This window comes from Zophobas morio, unplaced genomic scaffold (genome assembly GCF_036711695.1).
Source record: "Zophobas morio isolate AGI-343-1 ecotype UQ-CSIRO unplaced genomic scaffold, CSIRO_AGI_Zmor_V1 ptg000076l, whole genome shotgun sequence".
Lineage (NCBI taxonomy): Eukaryota > Metazoa > Arthropoda > Insecta > Coleoptera > Tenebrionidae > Zophobas > Zophobas morio.
In genome coordinates, this window is record NW_026972181.1 from 1,927,819 (window position 1) to 1,948,579 (window position 20,761).

The 20,761-nt window shown below is 36.7% G+C and overlaps 1 protein-coding gene across 1 annotated transcript in view; it reads right to left on the bottom strand.

Moving 5' to 3' along the window:
* Positions 1–20,761, bottom strand: part of LOC135143858 (uncharacterized) — a 133,391-nt gene that overhangs the window by 40,402 nt on the left and 72,228 nt on the right. The window lies entirely within an intron of this gene.

A 20,761-nucleotide genomic window follows, 5' to 3' on the forward strand; every position in this document is an offset into this window, starting at 1 on the left:
TGTGTACCGCCCTTACCGTCTGCCGGTTAGAGAAAAGGAGATTTTGCGTGGTATTATAGACGAATTGCTGGCGAACGGTATAGTGCGTGAGTCTAATTCGCCCTACGCTAGCCCGGTCCTTTTGGTGAAGAAGAAGACAAACGATTATCGTATGTGCGTTGATTACCGACGTTTAAATGCCGTGACGGTAAAAGACAAGTATCCGTTGCCGCTCATCGAAGAGCAGCTTGATAGGCTAGGTGGTCATCAATGCTTTATAACATTAGACTTGGCGTCCGGGTTTTATCAGGTGCCAGTTGCGCCAGACTCGATTGCGAAAACAGCGTTCGTGACACCAGATAACCATCTCGAATTTTTGCGGATGCCTTTCGGCCTTTCGAATGCCCCGGCGGTTTTTCAAAGACTTATGAACAATGTTTTGGGCACGTTGAAGAATTCCATCGCATTTCCTTACATCGATGATGTGATCATTCCATGCCCAAACACGGCTGAAGGGCTGGAACGCTTGCGTCAAGTGCTGAAAGTGTTACGGAAAAATGGACTTACATTAAAACTAGAGAAATGTCGATTTTTCCAGAAAAAAATCGATTATTTGGGAAGGGAAATAACTGTTGAAGGAATCAAACCGGGTGTTCGTAAAGTACAAGCAGTACTTGAGATGAAAGAGCCGCAAACCATCAAAGAAGTTCGTCAATTCTTGGGTTTATCGGGCTATTTCCGAAGACATGTGGAAAATTATGCCAGGATTGTGGAACCGCTAACGCGACTATTACGAAAAGACGTACCTTGGAGTTGGAAATCGGAGCAGCAAGAGGCATTTGAGACTGTCAAGAAGGTTCTTACTGAAAGACCGGTTTTGGCTGTTTACAATCCCGATTTAGAGACAGAGCTACATACCGATGCAAGTTCGTTGGGGTTTGGTGCAATATTACTGCAACGGCACGATGAAATGTTTCGAGTAGTGGCTTACTACAGCAAACAAACGACACCTGAACAAAAATGTTACCATTCATATGAACTAGAAACTTTGGCCGTGGTGTGTGCTTTGCGGCATTTTCGAGTTTACCTGCTTGGAACAAAATTTCGAGTTGTAACAGATTGTAGTTCTTTGCGAACAGCGTTTGCGAAGAAGGATTTGATACCGCGAGTGGCAAGATGGTGGCTCGAAGTACAAGAATATAATTTCGAAATATCATACAGGCCTGGGGTGAAGATGACACATGTTGATACACTGAGTAGGCAGCCTTTAGAGATACTTGAGATTAATCAGGCTAATTTAACAGAAGGAGACTGGATATTGGCTGCACAGATGCAGGACGAACAGATTGTTCAAATTCGAACCATACTAGGTAATGAAGAGAGAAATAGTGAGGCGAAAAGATATGGTGCTGAGTATGCTGTGAAGAATGAACGAGTGTACAGAAAATTACAGAATGGCAAAACAGCATGGGTGGTGCCTAGAAACGTAAGATGGCAAGTTTGCAGACTATGCCATGATCAGGCGGGTCACTCGGGAATTGAGAACACGTTGAAGAGAATGCAGAAGCATTATTGGTTTGCAGGAATGCGTCGATTCGTGACGAAATATGTAAGAGCGTGTTTAAACTGTGCTTACTACAAGCGGGTTGCAGGGAAGAAGCAAGGGAAATTGCATCCTATAGAAAAAGTGAGTGTACCATTTCACACGGTTCACGTAGACCATTTGGGGCCTTTCGAGACGAGTTCTCAAGGGAACAAGTTCTTGTTGGTAATTGTCGACGCCTTTACCAAATTCGTCATTATTGAAGCAGTGAAGTCCCAGAAGAGTCAACCAGTCGTGCGGGTGTTTCAGCAACTCATGTGCTTGTTCGGTGTTCCGACACGTATAATCAGTGATCGGGGTAGTGCTTTTACTTCGCACTCGTTTCAGCTGTTCTGCGAGACGTATAATATTAAACATGTATTAAACGCGGTTGCGACCCCGAGGGCCAACGGGCAGTGTGAACGATACAACAGGACCATACTTGCTGAGCTGGCTACTCTTGGTGCTGATTCTAACAGCACTGAATGGGACACACATGTGAAGGAAGTTCAAAGTGCCATGAACACCTGCTTTAATAAAGGTATCAATACGACACCTTCAGAAGCACTGATGGGCTATCATCCGCGACCAGCAGCACAAGCACAGTTGTTGGCAGACATCGAGGTAGATCTGGACCGCCTCAACCTTACCGAGCTGCGGGCCGACATGGAAAGGCACATCTCCGCCGACCAGGCTCGACAAAAAAAATATTACGACAAATCCCGGAAAGAAGCCGTCAAATACAGCAAGGATGACTTGGTATTGGTGCAGATTACTAGTGTGTCGCCTACTGGTTCGAGCAAGAAACTACTACCCAAGTTTAGAGGGCCATTCCGAGTAGTATCTGCTTTGTTCAACGATCGTTATGTGGTAGAAGATCTACGTGAAGGACGTTACAAGGCAAGAAGCGTAGCAGCGGTCGAGAAGTTGCGACCCTGGATGTCAGCTCAAGTTTAGTCTGCACATACAAATGAGTGGTCATGAGCCACACGGACGATTTGTCCAGTTGATGATGAAAAAGTAGAGTGGTTGTAGGCCACACGGACTATTGTCCAGTTGGTAGATGTTGGAAGTGGTTGTAAGCCACACGGACACTATGTCCAGGTAATTGCTAGATGATGAGGTGGTGAATACCACACGGACAGGGTTGTCCAGCTAACGAGACGTTGTTGTTAAAGGTGGTTGTGCCACACGGGCTAGTGTTGCCCAGTTTTTCAGAATTGACAGGAAATGCCCGGTTTGCCGTGGAGGTTGCGGTCTGCGGACAGCCCGCTTGACAGGATGGCCGAGTGTACGAAAATCGAGAAGTCGAGTGTTAATGCTGAACTTTTATTATGTCTCGTGTTTATTATGTTGGAATTGCGAATAGGAATCACATAACCATATATAGAATTGTATGAGTCAGGGTTTTTTTTGCTCTCGGGAAGCAGGGCAGGAGTGAGAAGTCAGTCGATACCGATCGTCCGGTATTGACGGTGGTCAATAAATATCCTTTATATTTTGTCTGTTATTTTGGAGTTTTCTTACATGATATACAATGTGCTTGCAAAACTGTTGATGACGTCACAATATTTTGTGAAGGAAAAACTCGCGAATACTATCTAAAATATGCAAAATTGCAAAATATGATAAGTTTATACTTGCGATTTATCATTGGGTTCATATTTTTAAAATTACTTATACAGGGTGACTCAAAAAATTAATGAGTGCGTCAATTTGTTTTATTGATAAAATCAGAAACGCCTCACTCCATTTTCCCTGAAAATTTTCTATTCACTAGTATGACACTTCACTTCACCTATCCAAAATGATATTAGTGCTCTTGTAAAAATGTTGGTGACGTCATCACTCATCACAAAATTTGTTCAAGGTAAAACTCATTTGAAACGCACGCGTAACACGTTTCTTTACATTTACTTTAACATTGCATACATAACTATTTTTGTTTTAACTTATGGGGATTTCATTAAACAAAAAAATTCGCAAAATCAAACTATAATTTTTCGAAATAGATGGATGTAGATTATACTGAAGCAGCGAGAAATGTTCTGCTGAAATAACCTTCGATCAATTTTTTTGTTTGCAGCCGACAAACCGCCAATGACCAACGTAGCCGAGACGCGGCCGGAGCCTCCGGAGCCTGGACGTGTCGATCGTAAGTGATGTTTCTGTATTTCTCCTCACCCTCCTTTTTCCTTTCTTTTTCTCTGATTTTCTAAATTTGTGGTTTTCTCTAATTTGTTCTTGTTTTCTTTGCAGCTCATCAGGTGCGGGTCATAATAGACCCTGTGCCGGGGGCCCCTCCCGGGCCCATTTCATTAGAGGTAGGCCCGGCGGACCTACCGATGCGGGAGGCGATTATAACGTTAGGAAACGGCGTCGTCCTGGCGTTCCACGGAACGGCAACCACGACGACTGTGATCGTCAGATTATAGTTGGTTTTTTTTATTTTTTTATTTTTAAGTTTGTTTATTTTAATTTTGTATTTTTTTAATGTTTATTTTCTTTTTTTATTTTTTATTTTTTTTTTAATTTTAATTTTGTATTTTTTTACTTTTAACTTAATATAAATTTGTAATGTTTGTATTTTAATTCTTTTTCCTACTCCACAGTGTGTTAATAAAAGAGGCCAAGCTAATTCCTGATGCACAGTAAAGTGCAGTGCTACGTTTATTAGTGGCCCAAAGTGTAATCAGTAGTCACTAGGTTACTTAATTCCGCATTAAGTTATTTGTCTTTAAACTGCTTATATTAAAATATCGATTTGTTCGTTATAAACTCTTGCGACAAACTATTTGAAGACCACAAATACGCATATATCTACAGGTTGTTTAAAAGTAAGTATGGATATAGCTAAATGGTTATTTCCAGAACGGTGTATAAAAACTCATTGAGATGTGGTATATAGGTAAAAGTATTCGAATTCCATTTTCTGAAATATTATAATATTTATTTTGGAGATACAAGGCCACGCTGACTTTTTTTTGAGTGGCACGAAGGGGCAAATCAATTTTAATATGTTTTTAAAAAGCATGTCTTTCTTTATTTGCACTGAGGGGTAAAAAAAAATGTTTTTAAGCTTTATTTTTTATTTCAGTTAAATGTGCTATTTTTATGATTATTGTTAACTCATTTTTCCACCAATGCAAAGGTGGTAAACAACTAATGACAGACAAAGACAACATTTCTTAAACCAAATAATTTCACATTTTCCAAATTGTATTATTTTATATTATATTTTCTTTACTTTTTAGCAACTCTCCATGTACATATAAACATCAAACTAAATTACTCAGCGCTTTTTGAGGCGCCTTGCATTTCTCGCCCTTTCTGTTTAAAAATTCAAAAAAACATCATGCACCTGCTAAATTAGTGTAGTATCAAATAACACTTTTCTATGGCTTATTTTTACACTATTAAGTTGGTAGTACTAAAACAAATATTTCAAATCTCTGAAAATTGTTAGCAACGTCATGAAAACCAAAGATGTTGTAGTATAACAGATTCGGGGATCCCGTATAAGGGGAACATAAGTTCTGACCCAACATGTACAACATACTTTTATAAAACTTATCTTTCTCTCACATTGGAAATTTAGATCGATGTTCAGTCTTCCTTATGAGTAGAAAATATTTGCAAAGAGCCCGACAGTTTGGAGGGGGTTAACTTAGAGGCAAACCACCCCAAAGTTGTATTTCTAAAAATTCAAAAAAAGTATTTGATTCAAGCTGAAAATTTAATAGTGTCTTTGTTCAGTTTACCTGAACAGGGGTTTGGGCGTAGCCAATTTGTCCACCCTACTCCCACCCGTTTTAGGGTAGTTTACCTAATTTTTATTATTTCACGCTCTCGGGGAGTCGTCGAGAAGTATCGAGAGGGTAAAGACGTGCCGACCCGAGAGACCGGCAATTTATAAATTTTGTGCGATTAAAGAAACCGTGTAACTAAAAGGTGATTTTTATTTCGCGCAAAACATTTTGGTCCTTCGAAACGGATTTCTCGCGGAATTAGTGGTACTGTTCTCGCCTGTATCGTCGATAAAAGCTTCACGTCCAAGACAATCTTGAGCATCGTGACATTCGACGACGACAGCATCCCCAGAACTTCTGCAACAGCTTCACGTCCAAGGAAATCTTGAGCATCGTGACATCCAACGACGACATCCACAAATCGTACACGACTTCGGCAACAGCTTCACGTCCAAGGCAATCTTGAGCATCGTGACATCCGAAGACGACAACATCGCCAGACCGTAGACGACTTCTTCGGCAGCTTCACGTCCAGGGCAATCCTGAGCATCGTGACATCTGACGACAACCAGTTTAAATATTAAGCGGAGCGTAGACGACTTCTTCAGCAGCTTCACGTCCAAGGCAATCTTGAGCATCGTGACATCTGACGACGACACATCGCCAGACTGTAGAGGACTTCTTCAGCAGCTTCAAGTCCAAGACGACTTCGCCAGCAGCTTCACGTCCAAGGCAATCTTGAGCATCGTGACATCTGACGACAACAGCATCGCCAGACCGTAGACGACTTCTTCGGCAGCTTCACGTCCAAGGCAATCTTGAGCATCGTGACATCTGACGACAACCAGTAAGTGCAGTTCATTCCTTTTTTTTTCATTAGTCCTGTATTTCGTATCAATGTCAAGTAGATTATCGTTGGATCATTAGTGAACAATGACTACTGAACAACTTTCTGGTTTAAATATTAAGCGGAGAGCGCTAAAACTCAAATTAAACATGGCTCAAATCTTAATAAACGATTTAAAGTCATCTAAAGAAAGTACAGCTTGTTTGTCAATAATACAAGAATGTTTGACTAGAACCAGGTCAATTTATGACGAATTTTTCGACATTCAAATTCAAATTGAGGAACTGGAAATTATTTTAAAACAAACATCTACGGCAGAGCAGTGTATCACTTTTGACAAGGAATTTTATAACGTTGTGTGCGAATTAAAAGCATTAGAAGCCAAATATTCAGCCAAATCTGCAAAAAATATGATATTCCTATCGTTCAAAATAGCGCTGTTAATGTAAAACTGCCAGAATTAACATTTAGAGTAGCAGCAAAATCAACAAATAAAAACAAGAAAACAAATTTAAATACCAATTCAAACAGATCAGTAATGTGCCCATATTGTTCTGATCCTCATAATTGATTTTGTTGCGCAAAATTCATTAACCTAATGGTTGCAGATAGGTTAAAGATCGTGAGCTCCAAAAAACTATGTTCTAATTGTTTTCAGAACAGTCATAAAGTTACGGAATGTAAATCATCGTATGTCTGTAAAATTTGTAAAAGACATCACAATACGTTGTTGCATGTAGACAATCCCGAGCCAAACGAAATACCAAGTACTAGTAGTGACAATAATCAAGTCGAATCAGATCAATCCATTGTTCTTAAGGCAAATTCTCAACAAGTTTATTTTAGTAAAGTACTTCCAACAGCCCAAGTACAAATTTATGGTAAATTTGGAAATAAACATCAAGTGCGGCCACTGTTTGATAGCGGCTCCGAATTAAATTTTATTTCAGAGCGGATGTCAAAATTATTAAATCTTAAATCCAAACCGATCGTTTTATCAATCGCTGGTGTCAATCGTTGTAATTATTATTATTATTATTATTATTAAGTGAATATTCTACAGGGTGAGACCCCAATTATAGAATATTTTATAGTCTAACCAAAGTATCCTAAAGTTTACTGTAATCAAAACCACGCACTTCTCTAAGCGATGATGAAAAGAGATCTACTTCACGATGGAACACATTACCGATTCTGCACATGGTAAACATCGGTGAAAACTTAGCAATATCCGTTCTTGGGACTGGCAAATAAAACAGATCATAATAACGGGACAGGACACTGCGCGAACTCACATTAAATGTAATTTGTGATAATAGGATGGGACAATCTACACCATTATGAAGAAGTTTAAATAGAAAAACCATGTAAAATCTTTTACACGTATTCAAAAAGCTGGTAAAATTATATCTATTTAATAAATCCTGCTGAGGCATACCAATTGGAGGATACACTCCGTCTTCCCGATAAGACAAATACTTCAAAAATTTGCGGATGATACGTTCCAAATTAGTGACATAAATGTTATGATGGGGGCACCAGATTAAACATGCATAATATAATTTGCTTTCCAAAAAGGATTTAAAAAGTCGTGTGATGGTGTGAGCATTTTGAAAATCTCTAGCATTTCTTATTATAAAACCCATCGTTTTCATGCAATCAGAGATAAGTTTATTAATGTGGCTTGCAAATGACAATTTGGGATCAAAAATAACACCAAGGTCAGAAATTGTTTCCGGTCTGCACAATATAATTACATCTAACGCATAGTTAAAAAAAATTATCTTCTTTTTCAAAGAATATGACATCGCACGACACTTGTCTTTATTTAAAACTAGCTTATTCAAATCACACCATGTTGTAATTTTATTCAGATTTAACTGGAGTTTAATGCAGTCTTCTACTGTAGCAATTTTGTTAAATATTTTAACATCGTCTGCATAAAGAGAATAGCTTACATTCAAGCCAGCAGTTATGTCATCAATAAACAGTAAGAAAAGAAGAGGGCCCAGAACAGAACCCTGCGGCACACCTGATGTAACATTTATACAGCCAGAATTATGTCCAAAACAATGAACATATTGTTTCCTATTTTGCAGATACGAGGCAAACAAGTGAATCAAATTAGGTGTAAAACCACGCGAATATAACTTTTTAATCAAAACACCATGGTCCAGCCTATCAAAAGCCCGACTGAAATCAAGATATATAACATCAGTTTGTAACTCGTTGTCAATGGAATTTGCAATAAAACCTGTGATATCAAAAAGATTTGTAGTCGTAGACCGACCTTGGATGAACCCATGTTGATGCTGTGAAATGGAATGTGATACTTGAGGATATAACTGATTGTAAATAATTGTTTCAAAAACTTTACTAAAGTTATTTATGATTGAAATAGGTCGATAGTTTTCAACAGCACTACGACTCTTGCCCTTATAAACTGGAATTATCTTAGAAACCTTCAATTGATCTGGATACGTTTCAGTAAAAATACTTAAATTAAAAAGAATTGATAATGGTTCAGCTAAAACAGATGCACAATCCTTGATAACAAACGCCGGTATGCCGTCAGGACCCTGAACATTGTTAGATTTAAGTTTATTAAGAACCGCTAGTACTTTATTTTCGTCAGTCGTGTGCAAACTCACACAGAACCCCATACGATCAGATTCGAATTCATCCACCCTGCAGGTCGAAGTTGGAATATATATAGATTCATAAAATCGGGCAAAGGCATTAACTATATTTTCTGGTCCTGATATAGTAGTATCATTGAAGGTCATACAAGCTGGAATGCCGGTGCCGCGTCTTTTATACCGTATATATTGCCAAAATTTTGTTGGATCAGTGTTAATTCGATTTTCAGCCTCATCAACAAATTTTTTGTGAGCCGCTAATGTCGCTCGCTTAATTTCACTCCTTAGTTCTTTAAAAATCAACTCATCAGCAGGATTTCCATACTTCAAGTATTTTTTCCTTGTCTTATTTTTTAATCGAATTTTACTGATAAGTTGCGGGGTAAACCAAATAGGGTAGGCGTACTTCTTTTTTTTATATTTTGGCACATGTTTATCAAAAAATTCAAACAAAACATTATAAAACAAATGACAAGCAGCATTCGCATCACAGCAATTCCGAAGGAAGGACCAATCGATATTTAAAATGTCGTGATAAAGAGCAACATAATTAGCTTTGCGGAAGTTGTAAGATGTTTCATTGGTAATAGCATGTAAAAAATTATCTGACGAAGTTTTGACTAATATGGAAACAATTAAGGAAGGATGTACTGGATCTTCCTCTACCAGTGGATCATCTGATTTTAGCACAGAACAAGATGTATTAGTTAGAACCAGATCTAATAATCGATTATTTTTATTAAGAATATTATTGTATTGTTTCACATTAAGGGTGTCCATTAGAGAAGAAAGCGCAAGACTTTTACCACTTATCGGGCCATCGACAGATGCAAAAAACTCGGGAATATTGAAATCACCTATAATAACTACATTAGAATTATATGCCGAATCTAGCATTACAAAAGCATCAAATATTTGGTGATAATATTCTAAAGGCAGTGAAGGCGGAATGTATATGACAACTAAAATGATGGAAAAAGAGGATATTAATACCTTTACTGCTAAAATATCAACAAGATGTAAATTAGAAAAAGGCGTACTGGACAAGTCCACCTCTGAAAATATGAGATCAGATTTGATACCAATGAGTACCCCTCCCCCCCTTGATTTATTGGTATTCAAGAAGTCTCTATCTTTTCGAACCACCAAATAATTACTATTAAAAAGCTCACTGTTAAAAACACCACTGTGAAGCCATGTTTCTGACAAAGCAATTAAGTCAAAGTCACAAGAAGATAATGAATTCAAAAAATGGGTTAATTTGGAGTTTAAACCACGAACATTCTGATAGTACATTGACAAAAATTTTTCTTTGGGAGACTGTAATTGCTATGGAACTTCGACAAACACATCTTGTTTAATTTTCTCAAGCATTCGCTGATATGATATACATTTCTGATACTCCCAAACAGCATGATCAACATTTAAATCTTCATTGTGGTTTTTTCGGTTAAAAGCGGCACAATTTGAGCATTTTAATTCAACGGCATTACAGTCTTTTAGCAAATGTGATTCAGCACAACGAGGACATGATGGCTCCTTACTCTTACAAGTCTTAGATGTATGGTTAAATCCATTACACTGGTAACATCTTTTAATTTCAACTGCATCATATATGTTGCAACCATCCAAACCCACCATACAGTGCCCAATGTTAAGTGCTTTCTTGTAAGTATCATAATCAACCTCTAACAGTACTTGCGAATACTCATTCTTTTTTTTGACAGGAAAAATTTTCAGAATTTTACAGTAAGAATCCGGAGTAAAGATAAACTCATTTTGCTTAGTAATAAAACGCAATGTATCATTTTCATTCATATCAGTAGATATACCAACTATACGCAGACGAGGTTTAAGCGGTTTCACTTCTTTTATTTCATAAGTCTGAGACAATTTTTCTTTAGTTATTTTTTTGAGCTCCTTGACATCCTTACATCCCAACAATACAGCCCCTTCTTTTAGATTTTTTACTTTGCCTATTTGAACTGTTGAATTCAAAGCATCAATAGAACGAATAACATCTGATTTTGTTTTAGTAACCGATTGTTCTTTGTCTTTAGGCTTCACTATTATAGACTCAGCTGATTTTTCACGAAGAGATTCTGCATAACTCCTTTTATTATTCAAGTCCTGTTCATTAAGTTTTGATAGACCTGTTTGAGATGTGTTTCTAATCACTTGATTTAAACTGAATACTTCGTCACGCAGAGACTTATTTTCTGCAGTTAACTTTGTAACCTGAGCATTTAAAGTATCTAGTTGGACCATAATAGGATCAACATAAACAGAAAAAACTTTATGTAACATATCTTCAAGACAAGATTCCGACAGAGAAGAACTTGTAAGAGAATCTAGCACATTAGAGGCAGCTCCTGCAATCCTGTTCACTCCACAAAGATTACAACACCAAGTACTGATTTGCTTTGATTTTTTAAGGCGATTAAAAGTATCCTCATCCAGATTCACACAAAATAAATGATAATTTCCACCGCATTGAGCTGAACATGTTATGTGATCCTCACTTCTGGTAATTTGCCGATTACATTTGTTGCATTTGATTGCCATTTCAGTATAAAAATATTAACACCGAACCAGCAAGTAAAAACACAAAATAATCAGATTTCGATAACTAAAAAGTGCTGCAGTCACACTTTTTCTCCGATAAGATGTTATAGATACTGATATCCACTAGTGGATAACTAATATTGTTAAAGGAGGAAAAATGGGCATACATTAAATAAGAACCCTAAAAATATAACTTACCGACCCCCTAAGGGGTCACAAAGGTCACAGCACCTAGGCAAACCAATCCAGGAAAAAGTGGCTTCACAACAAAAAAGAAATATTCACTACTAATATACACTAACTGAGATTAGTGTCCCGCAATGTTATTATTAAGTATGTACAAAATATAATGTTATTGGCACTCTTTAATTTACCGCTGAAGTTCGCTTCAACCGTTCACGGCAACGTCGAACACCGAATTGTTCGACGTTGCCGTGTTGTAATACTAGTGCCTCACAGTTAGCAAGTATCAAAATTAATTCTAATTACCGACATTACGATTTAAACCTTTCATATGTTATTTTACCACAAATTTCGGAATTTTTACCATCCACGTCATTTTCAATCGCTAATTTAGAATTTCCGCACCACAACAAATTAGCAGATCCCGCATTTCATGTCAAAGGGACGATAGATTTATTGTTAGGTGCTCAAACCTTCTTCGAAATTTTAGAGCCTAATCGGAGATGTTTGAATAAGGATTTTATTATACAGGAAACTAAATTCGGTTGGGTAGTGGTTAATGCTCATGGAGATAATCCGGGGGTTGTAAAACAGGGTTCTTCTTATTATGTCTAACCCGTCCTAGAACAGATGGTTGGAAAGTTTTGGCAATTAGACGAATTTAAAACTTCCGCAAAACCTCAATCGGCCGACGAAATCCTATGCGAAAAGAAATTTATGAAGGGTCATAAACGCTTAGAAATGGGAAGGTATTCAGTACCACTTCCGTTCAAAGCGGAAAACCCAAACTTAGGTACTTATAGGGATGGTGCCATAAAACTTTTTAAATCTTTAGAATGCAAATTCCGAAAGGACGAGAATTTTAAATTATCCTTTTCGGCAGTAATTACAAACTATTTACAACCAGGTCATGCGGAACAAGTTCCTGAAGACGAAATTGATAATCCACATAGTTATTATTTACCACACCACGGTGTTCTTAAAGAAAGTACCACGACACAATTACGTATTGTGTTTGATGCATCATTTAGATCATCTAAGCATAAAAGCTTAAATGACGAGTTATTAGTTGGTCCAAAAATCCACTCGTTTTTATATCCAATGTTATTACGTGAAAATGTCACACATTTTAATGATCTTAAGGTACTAACAAATATTATTTTCAAAATTGAAGAACGACGTCAGGCCGTCTGTTCGAAGGCAGTAGTACACAATAAAGGTCAATCGCCATCGGATTTATTATTAAGGTACTCATCATTTTCAAAATTAATAAACGTAGTAGCCTTTTGTTTACGATTTTACAACAGAGTCAGATATAGACAAAGTGTAAATGGCGCACTAACTGTAAAGGAAATTGAAAATAGTCGCAACGTTTTTATTAAAATAGTCCAACAGGAATCATTTCCTGAGGAATTCAAGTGTCTCATAAAAGGTAATGCTTTACCAAAATTTAGTCCTTTATTCAAATTAAACCCCTTTCTAGACGATAATTTATTAATACGAGTAGGTGGTAGACTCGTCAATGCAAATGTTTTGTTTGATAAAAAATTTCCCTTGGTTATTTCAAAATTGCACAATATTATAAAATTATTTGTACTACAGACACTCTTGCGTCAGTTACATGCTGGACCGCAAGCGACTTTAGCAGTTATTAGACAAACATATTGGCCTAAGGGAGCCAACTGCGAATTACGAGTCATACATTTCGGTGTTATTAAATCTGATGCATTTTATCCCACCTCGCTCACTACACGTTGGTGGAATTTGGGAAGCAAGTATTAAGACCATTAAATATCATGTAAAACGAGTTATAGGGCAGTCATTGTTCACATATGAAGGAATGTATACCTATTTGACATTGATCGAGGCGTGTCTTAACTCTCAACCTATAACTCCCATTATCCTCAAATCCCGACGATCTGTCCGTACTCACCCCTGGCCATTTTTTGATCGGTACTGCACTTACGTCACTCACCGAACCTGATGTGGGCGACATCGTCATCGTGCACGAGGATAACGTGCCCCCGTTGTGTTGGTGTCTCGGTCGGGTTGAAATCGTACATCCAGGTCGCGATGGTGAAATAAGAACTGTGTCAGTGCGAACCAGAAACGGGATAGTGCAAAGATCAGTGCGGAAATTAAGCCCGTTACTAATGTAATGCGCAATTGGGCTATACATGTGTATATATATATTTCATTTTATTATTGGATTCTTGATAATTCAATTTAATTCCTGTTATATGATCTTAGTTGACATGTATTCATTTAATTAGGCACTTTTTTGTTTCTTTATTATTATGTATTATTTATGTCAATAAGTAGGTCATCCTTGAAGTTAGTACTTCAACGGGGGGACTATGTTCAGTTTACCTGAACAGGGGTTTGGGCGTAGCCAATTTGTCCACCCTACTCCCACCCGTTTTAGGGTAGTTTACCTAATTTTTATTATTTCACGCTCTCGGGGAGTCGTCGAGAAGTATCGAGAGGGTAAAAACGTGCCGACCCGAGAGACCGGCAATTTATAAATTTTGTGCGATTAAAGAAACCGTGTAACTAAAAGGTGATTTTTATTTCGCGCAAAACAGTCTTGATTATATAAAAAAATATGTACAAAAAGGCCGACAGTTTGGTGGGGGCTAACTTAGAAGTAAACCACCCCAAATTGGTATTTTTAAAAATACAAAGGAAAAGTGTTTGATTCACGCTAAAAATTTAATAGGTAGCGTGTTCATTTGAAAATATTTTCAAAAAGGCCTACAGTTCGGAGGGGGGTAAGTTAGAAGCAAACCACCCCAAAATTGTATTTCTAAAAATCCTTAAAAGTGTTTCATTCACGCTGACAATGTAATACCGTGTTAATTATACAACTTTGAGGTGGTTTGCTTCTAACTTACCCCCCTCCAAACTGTCGGCCTTTTTGTACATATTTTTTAATATGTATAATGAACCAGCTATTAAATTTTCAGCGTGAATCAAACACTTTTATTTTGTATTTTGAGAAATACACGGTTTCTATAAATGATTATTGGGTCGCAGTAGGTCATGTAAACGTGCCGCCTCTCTGATTTAACTGTACGGAGATCCATATTAAGTGCCCAAGGACGCAAGACAAAGATCACACATGGACCACACACATGTGTAGGTTTCGTTAAAATTGTGGCAACATGTGTGTGCCTCATCCTGTACTCTGGCGACGTCCAGAATTGTGGCACCTTACATGCGTTGCCACAATTATTTTAGCCAATTTGAAGTCTTCCTGGTGGATTTTCCTACTCATATTTAACAGTTGTATGAACTTTTTGGTCACGTCTTTAACGCTGTCTCGTGTCTATTTTGTAACTAGAAAAGTAATCGTTCCACATATATTTTTCTTCGAATGTGTGTATGTACCCACAAATCAGGACCTGTATATGTGTTCATACATGCATGGTTATGGCAACTTTCCGACCCACCGGAAAGCAGCGCCATCTGCGCTGCATACGAAAATTATCACGCTGTTGCCATATTTCTTACGCTGAGTATGTATGCATCGCTGACTGGTTAATGTTTCTGATTCATCTTAGCAATCGAAGGTGTATAAAATGCTCGCTTCGCGCGCTAATACATGGAAATTCCATTTTTAGGAGGTAGGTATATTTAGAAAAAAAATTGAGAATGAAGTAGAGTTAATGTCACGTTAAATTAATAAAATTATTTAAATCAAAAGTTGTACACATTTTTTAGATGTTTATATTATCCTCTGTATTTTAAGCTCTTTTAAAATACTATTTTCGCAAGTTTAAAAATTAAATTGTGTTTAAGATAGAATATAAAAAAATTATTTATTCATAATATCATTGTTTCTCTACGAAAATTAATTTGTGCCACTTTGCCAAGGTTGATTTTTTGTTTAATATATCAAAACATAATTTACCTGGATAAGCTGAAGATTTAAATTACGCACTATGTAAATTGCATAAATCATTATATTCATTATCGATAAATGTTATGTAATATATAAATGGATGAACAATTTTCTAGTTTTTTTAAGATGGACATTTTTGTTACCAATTTTACAAACATTTTTAGACACTTCTGATAGCCCCCGAAAGACTTAAACTTGGAAAAACAATTTCGATTGCCATTGTTGATCGATAAAACTATACATGAATTGTTTCTGTTGTCCATAACGAAAAAGCTCTATCGTTATCTTCCCTCGAAGACACCACCGATAGCCCCCAGAAACATTCGACCTTGAAACAAATTTAATTTGTTAATATCTTCGTTGTTTGTTGTTGTTAATGGATAAACCAAACGTCAATCTCTTCGAGGGTCGACAATGAAAGAGCCCCATCGTTATCTCCCTCCGAGACGCCCCCGACAGCCCCCAAAAGACTCGACGTTCTCGAGACAACTTAATTTGTCGATAACTTTGTCGATTGTTGTTATCGATCGACAAATTCGAGAGAAACAGTTTCTACGTTCCACGATCAAAGACCCCGATGATCGACTTCGCCCTAGGAAGCCCCCTTTTCCCCACAAACAGCTCCCGAGACTTAACCTCAAAACGACTTTTTAATTTGCCCATATCTTTGGAAATGGTTAACTATAATTGACCACTCCGGTCCCAAACGAAAGAGCTAACGTTTCTTCATCCCTCTCGAAAAAACCGAGTGCCTTTTCGTTCTCGTTTCTTCGAAAAACGTAAAAAACGATATTTTTGACTTAAAATCGTTAAAATTAGTTATAAACAATCAGGAACGATAGATTAAGCCTAAAGACGATCGAATTTGGAAAATCGAACGATTTAAGGTCTTTTTTGCAAATTTTGGCTGCCACGACTCGGCCGACAAAGTCCAGGTCCGTCCTGACAACGGACCTGCATTTATTTCTTGATCTGAGCTCGTTTTAAAATCAAATTTTACATTTTTTGTCCAATTTCAACGAAACTCGGCCAAAACGTCCCTTCGGCATCTAAACTTTGAATTTTGGCAAAAAAACTACCCTCGACTCATTTTTCATCCCTCAAATTGAAAAAAACGTCAATTTTGGACCAAAAAACACCCCACCTCGATTTTCTTCCTTCCCAAAGGACCAAATAATTTTTTCACCCCAAAAACCACCCCTAAAAAATTTTCAACCCCCAAATTAAAAAATCAAGTTTCGACCCATTTTTATCCCTCGAACCCAAACAAAGATCATTCGAGATGAAAAAAACCACCCCCGACCACGATACACTTACACCGGTATGCCGACGCGCATGTTGGCTTCGGGAGCGTGACGTCACTTCGATGCAAGTGGACGGGAAACTCAAGCGCTCTATAGTGGTTACGCACTTATTCTCACTTTTTGTCAACTATTTATGCCAGTAAAAACAGAGATAAGTCATTTAATTAAAACTAATTGTAAGAGATATGTATATTTTATAATTTTTTTTATTTCAAATCTAATAGAACAAGTTCTAACAAATAAATAAAAATTTATAATATCAAACATAGTACTACAAACTTATTACAAATCATTATTATTATTGTTAATGACATTTGTCTTTACCATTGGTAAATTTTGAAAGTTTTTTCTTCATTTTATTTCGCAAATTCTGGAAACTAATTTTTTTATTTAATTCCCGTAGTCGAAGATACGTTCGTGTCCTGCTCAAACAGTACAGTAGTTCATACGGTAATTGATTTTTTAATTTTAACTGAGTCCTGTTTGCTAGCGTTGTAAATATATTTGTGTCTTTAGATATAAATGAACCATGCATCTCATCAAATTCAACATCCATAATTTGTGCAGCTTCAAGTAATTCAGAACTAGGACTCAAAAGACCACCTCTAGATAAAAACTGTATCCAGTCTCCCACTTGATTGTTTATGTTTAATGTGCACATAACTTGACTTCCCAGATTTTCAAATTTGTTTTTAAATTTATGAGCCACGTATCCCGCTATATATTTCAAAGCTTCATTATGAATTTTGCCTTTACATTTAATTCTTTCTGTTATTTGATTGTCATTGCAAGAATCAATTTGTTCTTGATCTTCGAAATAATCAGGCTCTGTAAATGAATATGGCATCACATCTTCTTCACTAGAAATTGGCGTCTCTAAATTTGTTAAATTACTCAACATAGACTGTGTTAGGCAGGTTGCTATATCATCATCAATCAGATTTTCTATCTGTGTTAAAGGTTTAACCAAACATTTTTCCTCGTGTTCTTCAGTATTTTTGTTTTCAGTAAAAATTGCTGAAGAATTTTTACCTAAAATAAACCATCTTATCCGATATTTAAAATCCAAAGGATGAGGATGATCATTAGATGCGCCCATTCCTCTAATATAAGAAAAAAAAATTTCCAATACATCTTGATTAAGTCGTGCCGTGAGGATGTACTCAAGCTCATAATTTGATTTTAAATAATCAAATAGTTGCTCCAAAGAGTGATTAGATAAAATAATGCCCTTCTGAAACGGAATTAAAGATTTGTGTTTCCCTACAATCATCTTTTGTACCATATCCGTTGTTTTGTGCAGGAGCTTTTTTTGATTTTCAATATCTGTTCCGAAAGCACTTTTTTTTAAATCGTTTTGTACTAGTTTCGAATGGGAGTTAAAAAGATCAAACCAGTCATTAATGATGTGCACAAATTCTGCAACCTCTCTCCAAGGAAGCTTTGATGGTATCAGTTTATGTGCCCCACAAAATTGAATCGCTTTTGACGTCGTTTCTGACAATAATTGGGCAGCTGGGTTTACTTTTTGTCTTTCTGAACCTTTTAAATCCAAATGGTACCTACTTATTTTATAAGCTATGGAGAGCTCTGTTGTTGAAATCCCTAACAAACTTTCCAAACAAATTGTATCCACCAGAATATGATTGATCCAAAATCCTGCATCTATCAAATGATTTCTTAACAACTTAAGGAGATGCGGCACATCGGCAAAAACAAATACTTTTAAATTTTCGTTACCGGAATGTTGAAACCAGCAATTTTTGTCGTATCCAACATTAAGCTTTGACCACAATTTTGTGTTACTAGTGCCCATGTCACTAACAATACCGACAACAGTAAAACCAGCAGCATAAAGACGTGCAATAATGTTATTGAGAATGTCTGGAGTCATTGCCTGATCAAAATTATAAAAAATTGGTTGCTTCCAGTTGTTAATTAATCCACGAGCCATTATAGTTTGACAGCTTTTGTGAGGGCCTATCACTTTTTGTTGCTTTTTATCTATATCAATTCTATTGGATAAATACATTTCGTCAAATGATAAGATGCATAATTTTTCTGATTCTTTTAACTGATGCGATTGCATTTTCATTAAATTCATAACTTCTTCTAAAATACCTTGATCAAGAGTTAATGATGACGCCCACTTTCGCAGGGTAGAAAGAGCAGGTAAAGGATATCCATTGCTTCTTAAATAACGATAGGTCTTTGGGCTCACACTCCGCAAGGATATTGCTGAAGCGATGTCATCGCCAGACCATCGTAGATAATTGTTGTCAGGATTCAAAACACGCTTCAGTTGACCGGGTGTCAAAAATTTTTTGAGTTTTGCTTCCATATTTATACGCTCTTTTTCCATTTTCTCTACTTTATGTATTAATTCGTTCTTTTCTTTACGGAGTTCATTAATTTCTCGCTTTAAATGCAAAATTTCTTGTTTTTCTGATTCATTCCTAAAATAAACATTGAGTAGGATGTTATTTTTACTATAACATTTAAACAAACAAACCCTGTTTCACACGAATTTTCTACAAGTGCGCCCATCTTTAAACTAATACTTTCCGTAAACTCGATATATTCACTTTCTTTTAGCGACTGAGGCGATGTGGCCGAACTAATAGTCACCGTTTCTGGTAAATTATTGTCAGTATCATTTATAACTTTTCTTCGTTTAAGCCGTTGTGACCTCTCAGAATCGGATGATGATGTTTTTCTTGTTTTTGGGAGATATAAGGTTGGAACTGCGTCAAATTTAAGATTTCTAGCATTTTTAGGCAATCCCATTAATTTCTGTTTAATTGTCAAATCTTCAAAACATTCTGGTTCAAAATGAATTGAACAAATACAAGCTAAAAAAATTACGAATGATTTCACTCCAAAATATTTGTCATGCAATAAAAAATATATATTTACCATTTTTAAAATTTATTTTATCTTGCCGCTTACAGGCGTTCACCCATTGTTTTAAAAATTGAGGGTTTTTAGGGAATTTAAAATATTTTATTCCCTTTTTTTTTGTTTTTCTGTTGCAGTTATTACAGTTAAATACGGCACAACTAGGCATGATGATCACTGAATTCAAACTGATTTTCTGCAGGGCAAATTCGTTATTTGTATTACAGCTTTTAAGAGAATGAATGGGGATGACAGTGGTCAAACAGGCAATTTTATTGTTTCCGGTGCTGCACATGTGCGGTTACATCCCCATAAAGTAAAGTCAAGTGTCCGTTTAGACATTTGTATTTGTGAAAAGATAAAAAAAAGAAAATGCTAAGAATAAGACCTGCACTATATTCGCTTAGGTATGAGAAACGGCCGAGCTGCATCGAAGTGACGTCACATGCGCTAAGTCTGTCTAATTTGGTTCAGAACGTAGCATACCGGTGTAAGTGTATCGTGCCCCCGACCCATTTTTCATCCCTCGAATGGAAAAAAACGTCTCTCTTAGACCAAAATCAACCCCGCTTCGATTTTCGTCATTCCGACGTCATCGAGTGATAGTCGGACACGAAAACTACCCCTAAAAAATTTTCAACCCCTAAATCCAAAAATTTTTTTTTTCAGATTTTCATCCCCCCGACCCAAAAAATGATCTTCGAAGACAAAGAAAACTACCCTCGACAAATTTTCATCCCCTTCGGGCAAAAAAAAACAACTCTTAACCCGATTTCATCCCCTAAATTAAAAAATTAGTTATTTTTCACCCCACCCTAAACCCCTCTTTCCCAAAACATCCCGCTAGTTTGAAAGGGGGTCGAAGTTTGGGAAAAAAATCGAAAAATGTCGAAAAATCTTGATCTTGAAAATTTTGACCTTGAAAAAATTTCGAAAAATCTTGAAAATTTACATCTTGAAAATCTAGACCTTGAAAAAATTTTGAAAAACTTGGAAATTTCGCTCTTGGAAAAATTTGACCTTGAAAAATATCGAAAATCTTCAAAAATCTCGAAAAAAAATTTCAAAAAAATCTTTTTTCTCCCCACCCAAAACCCCAACTTCCCAAATG